Source organism: Microtus pennsylvanicus, chromosome 16 (assembly GCF_037038515.1).
Source record: "Microtus pennsylvanicus isolate mMicPen1 chromosome 16, mMicPen1.hap1, whole genome shotgun sequence".
NCBI classification, from domain to species: Eukaryota; Metazoa; Chordata; class Mammalia; order Rodentia; family Cricetidae; genus Microtus; species Microtus pennsylvanicus.
Window position 1 is genome coordinate 48,474,299 of NC_134594.1, and position 14,441 is coordinate 48,488,739.

The 14,441-nt window shown below is 42.1% G+C and overlaps 1 long non-coding RNA gene across 1 annotated transcript; it reads right to left on the minus strand.

The window, feature by feature from the left end:
• Nucleotides 1-645: 645 nt before the first annotated feature.
• Nucleotides 646-4,356, minus strand: LOC142836601 (uncharacterized). Its single transcript, XR_012908127.1, has 3 exons — nt 4,163-4,356; nt 3,207-3,508; nt 646-742 (listed from the first exon to the last, which is right to left on the minus strand). It is a non-coding gene; the product is annotated as an uncharacterized LOC142836601 (long non-coding RNA).
• Nucleotides 4,357-14,441: the final 10,085 nt, after the last annotated feature.

The window sequence follows — 14,441 nt, forward strand, 5'->3', positions numbered from 1 at the left end:
TGAGCAACTCAACAAGGATTATGTGTTTTTATTCTAATATTAAATATAAATATGTTAAAATGTCAACAAGCTACACCTGTGTTGTAAGAACTTCAAGGGTAAATATGAAGAGCCGTAGGTCCAAAGCCTAAACTTTCTCAGACTACCGTAGACTTTATTTTTTTTTTTTTTTGAGACAGGGTCTCCCTATCTAGCCTAGGCTGGCCTTGAACTCATAAAAATACACCTGCCCCTGCCTCCCAAATGCTGGGATTAAAGTCCAATCTTAGCCTTTTAATAATCCTATGTATTGACACAATTTTGCAACCAAAACTTAAAAACTCAGTGCAGCTGGTGGTCATGATCATTGAAGAGTCACTAGTTATGATCAGAGATTTTGAACCTTGGTGCTATTGACATCTGAGGTCAGATGATTTTTAGATAACTCTTTGGTATGGGGCTCTTTGTGGGATGTTTAGCAGCATTCTTGACTTCTACCCAATAGACATGAATAGCACCCCCCCCCGTGACAAAACTATCTCCAGGTTAGATATCAGAAATAATTGTTGAAAGGACACACAGCAAACTCGTGGACATCAAAGAGACTGACTGTATTAGCTACTTTTCTCATTTCAGTAGACCAAATATCTGGCAAAAGCATCTTAAGGAAAGATTTGGTTTGGCTCATGGTATGAGAGGATACAGTCCATCATGGTGGGGAAGGCACGGCTTTGGTAGTGTCAGGCAGCCAGCCACACTGCTCCTGCAGACAAGCAGAGAGAGGCAAATGGTTCTCTTTGTATTCTGTCTCAGTCCATAGAATGGTGTTATCTACATTTTGAGCTGGTCTTCCATCCTGTTAAACATTTCTGGAAACCTCCTCATACTGACATCAAGATGTGTGTTTCCATGGCGATTCTACATCCCACGGAGATGACGGTGAAGACTGACCATCACGCTGCCTCTGGAAGGAGGAGGAGCAGTAGGCCTGGACTTGGACCGTGCAAGTATTTTGTCAAGCAAACATTGTTAACTGTAGCTCACTTGACGTTACACCTTTTTGTCTATTCTTAGTGATAGGAATTGTAAATATTTAACACTTATTTCGATATTCTCCAGTATCCAGAACATGTCTTCTGAATTAAAAGAATTCTAGTAGGTAAATCAAGCACTCACACTGCTGTTTCTGCTTACCAGGTAGTGGCTGAAAACACAGGGTGTAGTTTGGTTGGTCCAGTGCTTGCCTGGCATGCACAAGGATTGGGGTTCAATCCCAGCACTTTGTAAACCGGGCATATGGCCCATAACCTCTAATCCTAGCACCTGAGAAGGGGAGGCTGGAAAATTAAAACCTCAGAGTCGGCTTCAGCGACATGGCAAGTACAAGGTTAACGTGACAGTCTCAGAACAATAGATGTGTTTCTTTAGAAACTATATTTGGTTTGTGTGTATGCTTCTACCTAACATTACTGTCCTATTCCCATGTCCAACGTTCTGAAATTTTTAAGTCAAGCTCTTGGTTCTCATCAGATCACTTGGTTACCATTGTCCGCTTGGGTTAAGTGGGAAAAAATAGCTATAACTTTCTCACTACACACTTATATTCTTTGAAACTGAACTATCTTTCCTTCCTGGAGACAGCTAGCTTGTCCTCTGGTGAAATGCGGCGTGAGAAATGTCAAACTAATCAGCAATATTCTCACCTGCACGGAGTTCCCTCGTCTCAGAGGCCATGGTGTAAACTAAATTGTCTCTCTCCCAGACTACATATGACAAAATGAATAAAAACTGAAGCAGCAATCTCTATGGTACTTCCAGTTCCTTTTCCATTATACATTTTACAATGAAAATATATATTGATTTTATGACAAGAAAAGGGAATAGTAGCCAGTATGATTTTTTTGTCTGCTTTTAATGTGGCTAAGTATATGTAACAAAAAATTAACCAATTAATCTTCTTTTGATCTTTTATGTATGTGGTGTGTGTGTGTGTGTGTGTGTGTGTGTGCACGCGTGCACAAGTGTGTACGTATGTCATGGTGCTCATGTGGACATTAGAGGACAACCTCGTCTCATGAAGGCCTCCCACACTGTTTGCTGCTGCAAACACATGACTCATTGGTTCAGGAGCTTCTAGATTCTTGTGTCTCTACTTCCCATCTTCCCATGGGAACACGGAGATAACAGATATTTGTGCTACCATGCTTGGCTCCTAAGTTCATTCTGTGGATGTGAACCCCGGTTCCCACACTTTAGGGACAATATGTTACTCACTGAATCTTCTTCCTGCCCCTCATTTAAGCTTTCTGTATACCATTCTATACAATATGTTAACATTGTATAACATTCTATACAATGTTACCACCTACAAATCTAGACCTTTTCCTTTTTCCTCAGCTGAAATTCTGTATCTCTGGATCACTAACCCTTCATCTCCTCCTCCCCTCAGGTCTTGGCAGTCACCATGCTACCCCGTCTCTATGAATGTAACTACTCTAAGACTCCAGTGTAGATTCAACCGCATAATATTTATCCTTGTGTGACTGGTTTATTTCACTTAGCAGAATGTCCCCAAGTTTCATCTGTGTTGTAGCACATATCAAAGCTTTTGAGATTGTTTTGTGAACGAAGTGTATGAAAGTTTCCCTCCAAGAAGGCAATTAGCCGTGCCCAGCGTACTCATGGCTGTGTTTGGATGTATTTATTTGAAAGGAGTAGAAGGCTGGTTTGGACTCTGTGTGGCATAATGCATTTCCCATGAGGGAAGCAGACCTTGCTTGTTTTCATTAAACCCAGGCATATCTCTAAATCGATACAGTAGTAAGTAATTATTTTTCCTTATGGGAAATTTCAACCTTGAAGTCGTTCTTAAGTCAAGTAGAAATGTCCTGATAGTTTCCGTAAAGGTGGCTGTAAAACCTGCCTAACTAGAAAGCTGCCAGGTGTCCAATTCATCCTGCTCGCGGTCCCTGTGTTTGATGGGCTGCGGTAACTGCAGAAATCAAAACAGGATGACTCAAAATACAGAGCAGGGTTTGATTCGGGATCTGAGGCGCTCTGCGCTTGATGGGATTTGTTTATGACGACTTGCAGCCGTACCTTTCTAATCTATGAATTGCACCTGCTCTTATCCGAGGGTCAGTTTCATTTCCCCGTTCATCGTTAAGAGAACAGACTTCTCCCGGGAACAGTTTTTCATTTACCTCTCGAGGCTTAGGGATCATTACCTGGTCTTTGAAGAGTTGGGTGTTGTTTCTTTATGACTGCGGGGTGGCTTTGTCGTTATACTGCCCCACCGTGGCAGCATCAGGAAATGCATGTCTCTGGAGAGGGGTGTTCTTCCTCCTGGCAGCATTTCTCTGTCTTCCCACTGTCTGATATCTATTCTTGTTCCCGTTCGTACAATGCATTTTTTAAACAAATCCATCACTGGGGCTTGGAGAGTAGCTCAGCAGTGGCAGTGTCCAGATGCACGTGACCGTGGTTTAGCCCCCAGCACCAAACGAAAAGAACAAATAAACTATTCATCCTAGATGGGAAAAAAATTAAGAAATAACTTGATAAAACATTCACTAAGTTTTTACCTGTGTTAAAAAAAAACAGAACAGAGTTTAGTGTTCCAGAAGCACCTACTGCAATTTCTGTCATCATTTTTGAAAACATAATTATTTTATCATTTGCAAGGTAATTGAGTTTGATAGACTGCAGAGTGCATTAGAGCATATTCCCTCTGAACCACGGGAAGCGATGGTTTTCCATTTGCTGCTTTTTAAAATTTGGCTCTAAGTGTTCACTAACTGCCAAAAATTTTGCTAGCTTTTCTTTTATTTAAACATTTTCTGAAGTCCTAGATAAAGTCAAGACTTTAGAAGAGAGTTTTCTTCAAAATAAATTTTTGGAAATAATCTTATTACGAAAGTTTAAAAACTCTCATCCTGGATATTCATGTGACTCATCATTACACTAAAAAAATTTATCTTGTTAAGAATAACTCATCAAGCCACAAAAATTAAGCATTTTATAATGTCATCTCTTCCAGTTTAATTACTGTGTCTCCTGTAAATCTCGTGTGACAGAATGCAGCGTAAACCTAAAGCACAACACAGAAAGCAACAGGAATACTTGACAATTGCACAGAGTTTTACAAATTAGTGTTTTGTCAAGCTGGGTAGTGAGGACTTACCAATAATTTCAAAACCATCGTCTTCCTGAATCTATTGCTCTTCAATGTATAGCATCTGCCAAATATGTATTAATAACTTTTGAAGCCAGACGTGGTGGCACTCACACATAATCCCAGCGCTGGGGAGGCAGAGACAGGAAAAGTATTGCAAGTCTGAGGCCCAACGTGGTCACATAGAAGTTTCAGGCTAGTCAGGGCTGTACAAACAAACAAGTATTGCTAGAAAAAGCATAGATAAACATTTCCTTAACAAAATGGAGCACTGCAACCTCCTGCTCATTCCATATTCCCTCTGCCTTCCGCAAGCACCTCAGCAGGTCTCAGTTCTTTCTATCTGGAGGGGTTATTCATATACTTATGTTAGAAGAGTCAGGGCTATTTATCATCCTACCTGGATTGAGTTATTATAGTTTTACATTGACTTCAACCACAGGACATAGTAGGACCAACAAACGCCCTAAAATACCTCCTGCAATCCAGACACACCCATCTCACCTCCACTGGGAGAAAATTTTTTCACATATCCCTTCCCCAGATACCTTGTTCAGCAATTTCACAATCACGCTTCTTCCAATCTGCCAACCATCCAGGCAAACTGACTACAGCCCAGGAATTAGAACGGAGTCAAATCTGTCCGTTTTTCCTTCTAAGCAAAGCCACAGCTGTGAGCAATACAGGACTCTCTGCCCACTGTGAAGGCTTCCCTTCACTGCTGTCTTCAGGGTGGTCCCAGAAAGAAGCTGGGATGTTGTGGCTGTCCAAGTCTGGGTGGTGCTTCAGTACAGAACCAGCATTAAAGCAGTCATGTGATCACAGATCACACCTCATGAAGTCGTAGGTGCTTGGGTGCAGAAAGCACCACAATCAATATTCATCAGAGTCTCCTAGAGGAATAAATGGCTAGAATGAATATATATGGATTTATATATCTATATATAAGTATGTATTTATATACAGGTTATACTTATATGGATGTATGTATATATGGATTTATATATCTATATATAAGCATGTATTTATATACAGGTTATGCCTATATGGATGAATATATATATGGTTTTATTAGATCGTCTTATACGATATAGCTTGGGCAGTCCAACAATGCACACTGAAGAGTTTGGAACCCCATCTGGCACTAAAGGCTTGAGGATTTCTGGAGAGTTGCTGATTTTCAATCCGTGTTGAACCACTAGCCTTTTCTCCACATTGGATGACAGAGAAACTGAGTTCTGATGCCAAGGAAAGACAAAGCAGCAGCAGGTTACATATTATATATGATCATCAACAAGCAGCAAAGGCAGGCAAAGGCCAAAGATGCTTTCAACCCTAGGAAAGACGTTCCTCCTTCAGTTAACCAAATGGACAGCCAGGATTAACAAGGAACCAAGCCAGTAGTGTTTAGTGGTATGCGTGGTTTCGGGCATCTTTGGGGGCTTTGGAATGTACCCCTTCGTTTATCGAAAGACTGAAGTTCAGAAATGATAATACATCATGGCCAAGCAGAGTTAGCTTCAGGAATCCAGCTCCGGTGTCATATGAACAAATCAGTCAATATAGTTCACCATCTTGACAAAAGGTAATTGACAAAATTCAACAACATCATTTTAAAAACTAAGGAACTTCGTCCAAGTAATAAAGGTCATCTATGCTTATCCGCAACTAACACAGTTAACTATAAATCACTAACTGGGTGTGTATGTGAAGACCTATAATCTTAGCACTCGGGATGCAGAGACAGGGACATCACAATCTGAAGGCTAACCTGAGCTACATAGTAAGACCCTGTCTCAAAACACACTAAAAAAAAGTGTGAAATACTGAATGTATCCCTCTTAAAATCATAAACAAAGCATTAATGCCAACATTTCTTTTAACATGATACAAGAGCAGTGGTTCTCAGCCTGTAGGTCATGACCCCTTTTGGGGGTCACATACCAGATATTCTACACATCAGACATTTACATTGCGGTTCAGAACTATCAAAGTTACAGTTATGAGTTACTATAATGAAATTACATCAGTAAAATAATTTTATGGTTGGGGGGCACCACAGCCTGAGGAACTATGTTGAAGGGTCGCAGCATTAGGAAGGCTGAGAACCGCTGTGCTAGAAGATTCGGAAACAGAGGAAACCTGCTCTCACCTGCAGACAGTGTGCATAAAACGGAGTAGAGTTCGTAAGAAAGCCACTAGAATTAACAAATGGGTTTAACAGGGTTTTCGGATGTAAGATCAATATACAAAAATCAATACTACAGATTGTTTGATAAATCAGATCTATCTGACCGTTTGTTAGTAAGATACTATAATGGTAGGAACACGCGATTACACCATTTGTCAAAACTCACAGAGTGTACCACACAAAGAGGGAGCCCCAAGGAAACCGGACCTTTAGTAATCATATCTCAACATCGATTCACCAACATAACAAGTATCCCGCCTCTTATTAACAGTTAGGACTCAAGATGCCAGCCGTGGGGAATACATTTCAGATTGTAAGAGCCAGAGGGTCAAGGATTTCCTGAGCTTGTGTCTCTTAGTGATGTCACATTCTACGCCCATAAAATCTCACCAACATGGCTGCCCAAATGTGAGCTGAACAAGGACCACAGACAAGAGAAAGACCATCAGGCCTCAGCCCTACACAGAGAACTGTAGGCAACCAAGGATGCTGAGTGTGGGAGAGATGAGGCTTCCCTGGGGAAGAGCACACCAATTGCTTCTCCTACACCAAATGGCAACACACATACCGGTACCATTATACAGACTGAGCAGGTGGTGTTTAGGAATACAGGTGTGTACTCATATATGCATAGAGCAAAATACAGAAAAAAGGGGCCATGGATTTGAAAAAGAGCAAGGAGGGATATGTGGGAGGGTTTAGAGGAAAGAAAAGGAAAGGGGAAATGATAAATTATAATCTCAAAAATTAAAAAAAAAGTAATTTTTAAAATGTGTCTGTCTTTCTGCTTACTGTCCACCAGGAGGTGACGAGTCTCTTCTGGCATGGGGCCAAGTGACCCTGGACTGACCCTGAACTGGAGGCAACCTGATGTGCCTCCTGATAGCACCAATGTGATGTCTGCAGCATTTCCCAGCACTCACGGCTGCCAAAAAAGCCTGTGAACTGAATTTGTACCTGCCTAAGGATTGACTTCCTGTTTCCAGGAAATGCCTCTGGTGTAGAACAGATTTAAGGGCACCTCAAGAAATAAGCAGGCAAATTTAGAGGGCAGGGCATCCTAAGATGTCTCACATGATCTCTTCATAGAGGCAATGCTGAGGATAAAGAATGTGTCTACAAGAGCAAGTTCCGGGACAGGTTCCAAAGCTGCAGAGAAACACAGTCTCAAAAGACCAAAATAATAATAATAATAATAATAATAATAATAATAATAATAATAATAATGAAAAGAAAAAGAAAAATTCAAAGACTACTCTATGCTAAAGAAAAAATACAAATGACAATTCAATAGCCAATATTGATGTAAACACCTCTATTCTTAAGTATTTTAAATAAATCATGTGTGCTTCCTACATTAAAAAATTAAAAATGCAGAAGAAAATTAATGATGATATATAATTATAACTAATTACTGATTTGTTGAAGTGGTCATTCAAGGTCTTGTGAGTTGGCTTCTCAATCCCTGGTCAATATTAGGGGAAGAACCTATCTGTATTTGGCATTTTCTTTGGGTCACCAACTAGCTCCCAAATAAAGGCATGGAAACTTATGAATTATGAATGCTCAGCCTTAGCTTAGGCTTGTCCCATTAGTTCTTTTTTAACCTAATTTAGCTGGTTTCTATTCATCTACATTTTGCCTCAGGGTTTTTTGCCTTTCATTCTGTATGTCCTGCCTTCCAGCTTCCCCTGCATCTGGCCGGCCCCTAGTGTCTCCCTGGCATCTCTTTTTCTTTCTTCTTTTCAAGCCTGACTTCCTCCTCCTACTTACTCTTCCTGCCAGGAGTCCTGCCAACATCATCTTCCTCACTATTATTGGCCATTCAGCTTTTTATTAAACCAATCAGGTGCCTTTGGCAGGCAAGACAAAACAGCAACCCATCTTTACATAGTTAAGCAAATGCAACACATCTTTGCATAGTGAAACAAATATTCCACAACACCTAGCAATAAGCAAACATGGAACAGTCCCGTAAGCTGAGACCTGTCTTCTTTGTGTGATAGACTGGATCGTCACCTGTTTGAGCATTTCCTTCATTACTTTTCTCCTAAATATAAAAGCATTTCTGTTCCCTATTTTATAAAATTATAAAGCACTATAAAGAAGAAAACGAGTCTATCACTTAGAGATTTTATTGTATGTGAGTATGTGCCATCTAAACACATCAATAACACTAGAATCTCAAATCGTTTGGGTAACTGGGTTTTCTTTTGTTGTCGCGGTTTGATGGAGGGGTTGGTATTTGTGTTCACACAGTGCGTATGCATGAAGTTGGAGGTCTACAGGAAATGTCTTTCCTCAGTTGCCTGACACCTTAGTTTTTTGAGACAGTCTTGCTGAAGTTAGAGTTGACCTAGATTGCTGAGCAACAAATAGCAGGGATCCCACTGTGCCCCTGCAGGTCTGGGATCACCGTGTCCTGGGATCCCCGCTGTCTGCTTCTGCAGCTCTGGGATCACAGTGTCCTGGGATCCCGCTGTCTGCCTCTGCAGGTCTGGGATCTCAGCATCCTACTTTTTACCTAGGTGCTAGGGGTCAAAACCTTGGTCCCCATCCTTGCAGCAAGCACTTAAGACATCTTTCCAACTCCCAGGCACAAGCGCGCGCGCGCACACACACACACATTCTTATTGCAAGTTAGCCCCTGTCTTGCAATCCTCCTGTCTTAGTCCCCTGAGTAAGGGGTTACAAACGTGCAGCCACACCAGGTTTGCTTTCTTCACTTAACTTATTCTTATTTATCATTTTCTCTTCCTTTAAGTAATGTCTGGAACACTCATGCGTAGCTGCGCCGTGTTTCTTTGTAAGAGCATTTAACGAGTCATTTTGCCAATCTTTTGTCATTAGACATTTCCATTATTTCAATTTTTTTTTAATAAGGCAAGATCACTTACTGGAGTTGAGAACGTGTAATAAGCCTGTAGAAACTGTCATTTAATAAACAGGTGGCGCTCCACGGAAATTACAGTAGAGCTGGGGGGCGAGATGGATACCTTCCCCTTGCTTCCCGGAGATCAGTTTTCATTGCTTGGGAAGGGTTTCTCTGGAGCCTGCCTCTCAACACGGTTCCTATTGTCCGCTGAGCTGCACTGCATCCCTGTGGCCGTGGGTGGTACTGCAGCCCCGAGCCCTCGGAGAAGCCGCTTTCCTGGCTGATTTTAAAAACAGTGACTGTTTTCTTCAACTCACAAATTGAAAATGTACAAGCTCAAAATGATAGACTATGTGATATTTTCCCTGGGGAGAAAAAAACACTGCTTTAGTGTCTTGACAGTTTAACTCGAACAAACAACAAACAAACACCTATCCAGCTGCAGTTTCTGCCCTCACTCTGCCCTTCCTTGGGTCCTTCGCGTTAGCCATAATGAAGCAAAGTCCTCAAACAAGCAGAGTTTGTTCTTCCTGATGGGAGTTTCTGCACGCTAAACAAGAGCCCTTAAGACTTAGAGTTCTTGGGATTCCAGTGGGTTTGGTTGCCTTCCATGTGCTTCCCCAACTCTAAGCAGTAATGCCCCCTCACAGGGCTGGAAGGTTCCCTCACTTTATCCATCATTTTTCGTACCTTGGAGTCCCAAACAAGCAGTAAAAAATCTAGCGTACAAAATTCGGGAGCAAGGTAGTATGTAGTGCAATATATTCTCTCCAAGCAGTTATAATTATAAACAGTTCTGTCAGTGTTCCTGGGGCAGCTACTATATAGCCACAGAAGCAGACAGCAAGAAGGGAGAGGGGGAGGAGAAGGAAGGCATGGGAAGTCTGCTAGTAACTGCACAGTGCGTTGTTCCTTCAAACTCCTGCAGTGGGGAGACTGTCTGGACTCCACCTGATGGGTCTGTGTTGCTTGCTTGCTTTTTCAGTACTGGATATGGACCCATGGGCTCATGAAAGTTAGGCAAAGGCTCTACTATTGATGCTATATTGCCAGCCCATTGGGCTTCATATAAGGTGGTAAGTGGGACATCCACATTCTCAAAAGAATTTGCTGGGTACCCACATGACCACTGCCTCAGAGGATCTGTGGCACTGAAGGAAATCTCTGAGGTTCACGTATGAAAGAAATAGTTCTAAGAGTAAGAATTTCTGGGAAGCTGGTGAAGCGCTTCTCAAAGGCAGGACTGGTGTTAGAGATCTGCTGGTTTGCCGCCTGCTAACCATCCTTTCTTCTAAAAGCAACTGATTTTTCCATGTGAAACTGCTGATTCCCTACCTGAGTCCTTCACCTGAGATACGTGAGCCTCATCCTTGCTTCCCTACCCTGGCTCAGTACAAGCGTGCCCACCCCTGCCCGTATTCACGCACAGTGCATCCAAGGTACAACTTTGCTTTTGTTGCCCTTGGATTCAGTCAGGGCTGAGCCTTCAGACTAAACATCTACCCTCAGACTTTGCCATTCTCAAGTCAACTATCCCTTTTTTACCATTTCTTTTTCTAAGTGAGTTTGATATGGACTTTCTCATTTGCAACACAAAGTTTATATGCCTTCCAGCTGGGTCTACACACCAAAGAGGATTGATATCCTGATATTTTCTTTGCTTTTGTTCCATTATAAAATTTCCTCTATCATTCTAGACAGAGCTCAAGAAAATCAGATGCAAAGTCCTGCTTATTGGGACTATTTCAGTCCTGTACGGTCTGTCTATTTATAACCGGGATTCTTATAAGCTGCCCACATACATAAAATGGAGATAAGATATTTCACAGAGTTGTGGAAGGTAAAATTAAATAACTCACATGAAATCATTTCACGCTAGAGCAGCGTTGGATTTTCCTAAGGGTGTCCTCGTCATCATTATCATCATCTTTCGCAAAGTTCCTGGGAAATTATCTACCGTTAGTATCAGTGGTTATACAAAGCAAGAGAGCAATGGTAACAGGTTTTCTGGCGTTTTTTAGGCTGTAATCTTCCCACGACTGTTACAAAGATGAGTTTGAATAATGTCCCCTGAGTTTCTTTGAAAACAGAAACACTGCATGTGACTGTACGCTGTGGTTATCTCTACCAGGGAGCCACGGTATCTCTGATGTTCGCTTGTCTAGAAGCTTTATTCCAAGGCTTATTAATAACTTATACTTTTCATTTAGTTTTAAAACAAGACACCCACAGCCGGCTCCAGTGAGTATAACTTTATACAATGAGCAGCTTTATCGTGGTTTCCCTTTGCCCCAGCCTCTCCGTGGCATTTAACCACTCTGACAACCCACTGCTGGGAATTCCTTCCTCCTTAGTCTCGGCGGCAATGCATTTCCCCACTTCTTCCTGGCTCTGTGGGCTGCTCTGGACCCCTTCTTCTCTTCTTCTGGCTCCTGACTCTGGGGATCCCTCCCCTAAAGCTCTGGCTTCAGTCTTTAGCAATGCCTGAGGAATTCGTCCATTTTCATGTATCTTGAATAAGCTCCACGGTTCCATCTTTCTAATATTTACTTCGGTGTGCATGTCTTGCCACAAGCTCGTGTTCCTTATCTTCTCCAATTCCACAATCTTTGCAATGGCAATCGACTGTCTACAATACCTTGTGTCCTTCGGGGTTAAAACCAATCCATGTCCTGCCCTCGTTGTTGCTTCCCTTTCTTTCTCCTTTTCTGGGTCTCCAACCGTTTCAGTATCTGTCAGTCTCATGAGTCCTGGTACGACAAGCCCCTCAGAAGCACAGGCCTCATCATCTCCCTGCCCACACTCATAACCAGTTTCTTTAGTACCAAACACTACCTATCCTGTCTCACCTGTGCACTGTAGCTAATCTGATGAAATGCCTCCCGGTGAGCTCTGAAGGAACAAGAGCCGTATACAAGTCGTCGTGATGTTCCCAGCACATGCCAGTGTGCACCACATATCACCACATTTGGTTGATCATCAGTCCCGGCTCAAAGGAGTTACGTGTGTGTGTGTGTGTGTGTGTGTGTGTGTGTGTGTAAGAGAGAGAGAGAGCAAGCACGTGTGTACATTTACGTGTGTGAGAGAGAGAACACGCATGTACACGTGTGTGTATGTGTGTGTGAAAGAGGGCACACGTGTGCACGTGTGTGTGAGAGAGAGAGATAAAGAGAGAGCACACACGTGTATGTGTATGCACACACGTGTTCAGTTTGACTTTTCTTAGCTTGGCTAGGTCTTCATAATATAAATTATTTATGCCATCTTATTTCTGAATACTTCACAAAGTAAACCAGTCATTAAATTCAATCTGGATTTTCCTTTTAACAGCTCACATCATACTGCTAATTAAGACCAAACCACCTGACCCCATTAATTCTCTATTATCAATGTAATTTTCTCCCTAACCAAATTATGATATTGTTGACATCTGAAGCTCTTATAACCAACTGCCTGGAAACAGTTGATTTGGCCCTGGCCACAGCACTCCTCCACCACAGATGCTGCCTGTAATCCACCAAAGCAAAGGCATCCGGCATGATTCCTCTCTGTGTGCACGTTTACAGATCTCGTAGTGTCTAACGGAAGTGGCCATGAGACGATTACTCCTTAACTATTGGGTGGCTGGAACACATAAAACTGTGTAGCATTCTACTTTCCACTCCAAATCCTTGACCTGTAAGCTCAAAACAAAATGGTGCTTTGGGGTCCTGGCCTCGGTAATATCTATTTTGTGTGCTGGAGATTAAACCCGGCACCTCATGTGTACTAAGCATGTATTCTACCACTGAGCTGCCTCTCGGAACCTCTAGTTAGTATTTCCATTAGGAAGTATAAGAATTTAACTTGTCACTGAGCGCCTACCTCCTCCCCCCCCAAAGAAAAGAAAAATGAAGAGAAAAGGCAGCAATAACAGCATTGCATTAAAATGTTGGACTTGGAATGCAAGATTGTCTCACAGCTGCAGCAAGGGAAAGGAGAGAGAGAGAGAGAACCTTTGCCAGTCAAGTTTGTGTCTTTTCTGATCATTCTTCTTTTCTTTTTCCTCCCCGTAATAGGATTGACCAAATGATCACCTGGTAGCCCCCAAAGAACTGATGAGGCTTTTTAAAAATTCACACCTCAAACCAAAAGAGTTATCCCAAGAACCCAAGTAGTATCTAACACATTGTGTCGATGCAGGAAGGAGCCTTCGAAATAGACTTTCAGGCTGTAAAATTCTGCATGTATTTGAATAATTAAAATGTATGCGCCTCCCTTCCCCCAGCCGCCCTTTCATTCAGGGCACACTGCGGACTTTAACAACGTGAAGCAAAAGTGCACTCGCACACTTTCTCAAACAATTGCGCTGACTGTGGGTTTGCCAGCTCCGAACAAGCAGGCCAGTGTGCCTTACCCTGCAGTTGTGCGCAGTTCTAGGAAGAGATAGCAGGACTTTTGTCTCCAGTCGCCACAGCTCACAGATGGGCCACTTGGCTCAGGCAGAACTGGGCTGCTCTCTGGCAAATGGATCGGAAAGTTGGCTGACTTATTCAGAAACCTGATATCCTGACCGTCTCCAGCCTTATACACAGACTCTTCCCAGACACAGTTCACACCCTTCCTCCAGTTCCCATCAGCACTTTCCTGGGGAAAGTCCCTTTCTGCTGTATGTTTACTTCCACTTTGCCTCTATGATGACTGTATTTTTGCATGCCCCTTATATGTAAGAAAGCATGTCAGCATTACCAGGGTACCTTAACCCCAGTATTCTCAATATTTTGGTCTGGGCAAATCTTTGGTACAGGGGCCGTCCTGTCATGATGATTGAAAATGTCTCTAGACATTGTCAAATGTCCTATGGAGGCAGGTTGGCACTGAATGATACAAAGTAATTTTGAGTGAATTATTATAATATAAAGTCTTTAACTATTGGCATGGTCACACTGCACTAAAAAGTACTATCAGTGAAGAATTCACTAGAAACAAACATTCCCAAGTGAGAGTTAGTTCATTGCAAGAAATGTGAAGTACATACAGCATAAGCAGAGTATTTCAGTACTGAATAAACCTTTGTTACAATTTGTCCTTCTTAATCAAGTAACATTGATATACTAAGCTTTTGCTTAAGACATTTGTATAAGGAAGACAAGGGCTCCCAAGGGCTGTTGCCTCTCCTACTTGCCTTGCTAGCATCACAGATTCAGTGCTAAGTACTTAAAAATATTGCAAGATGAAGCCAA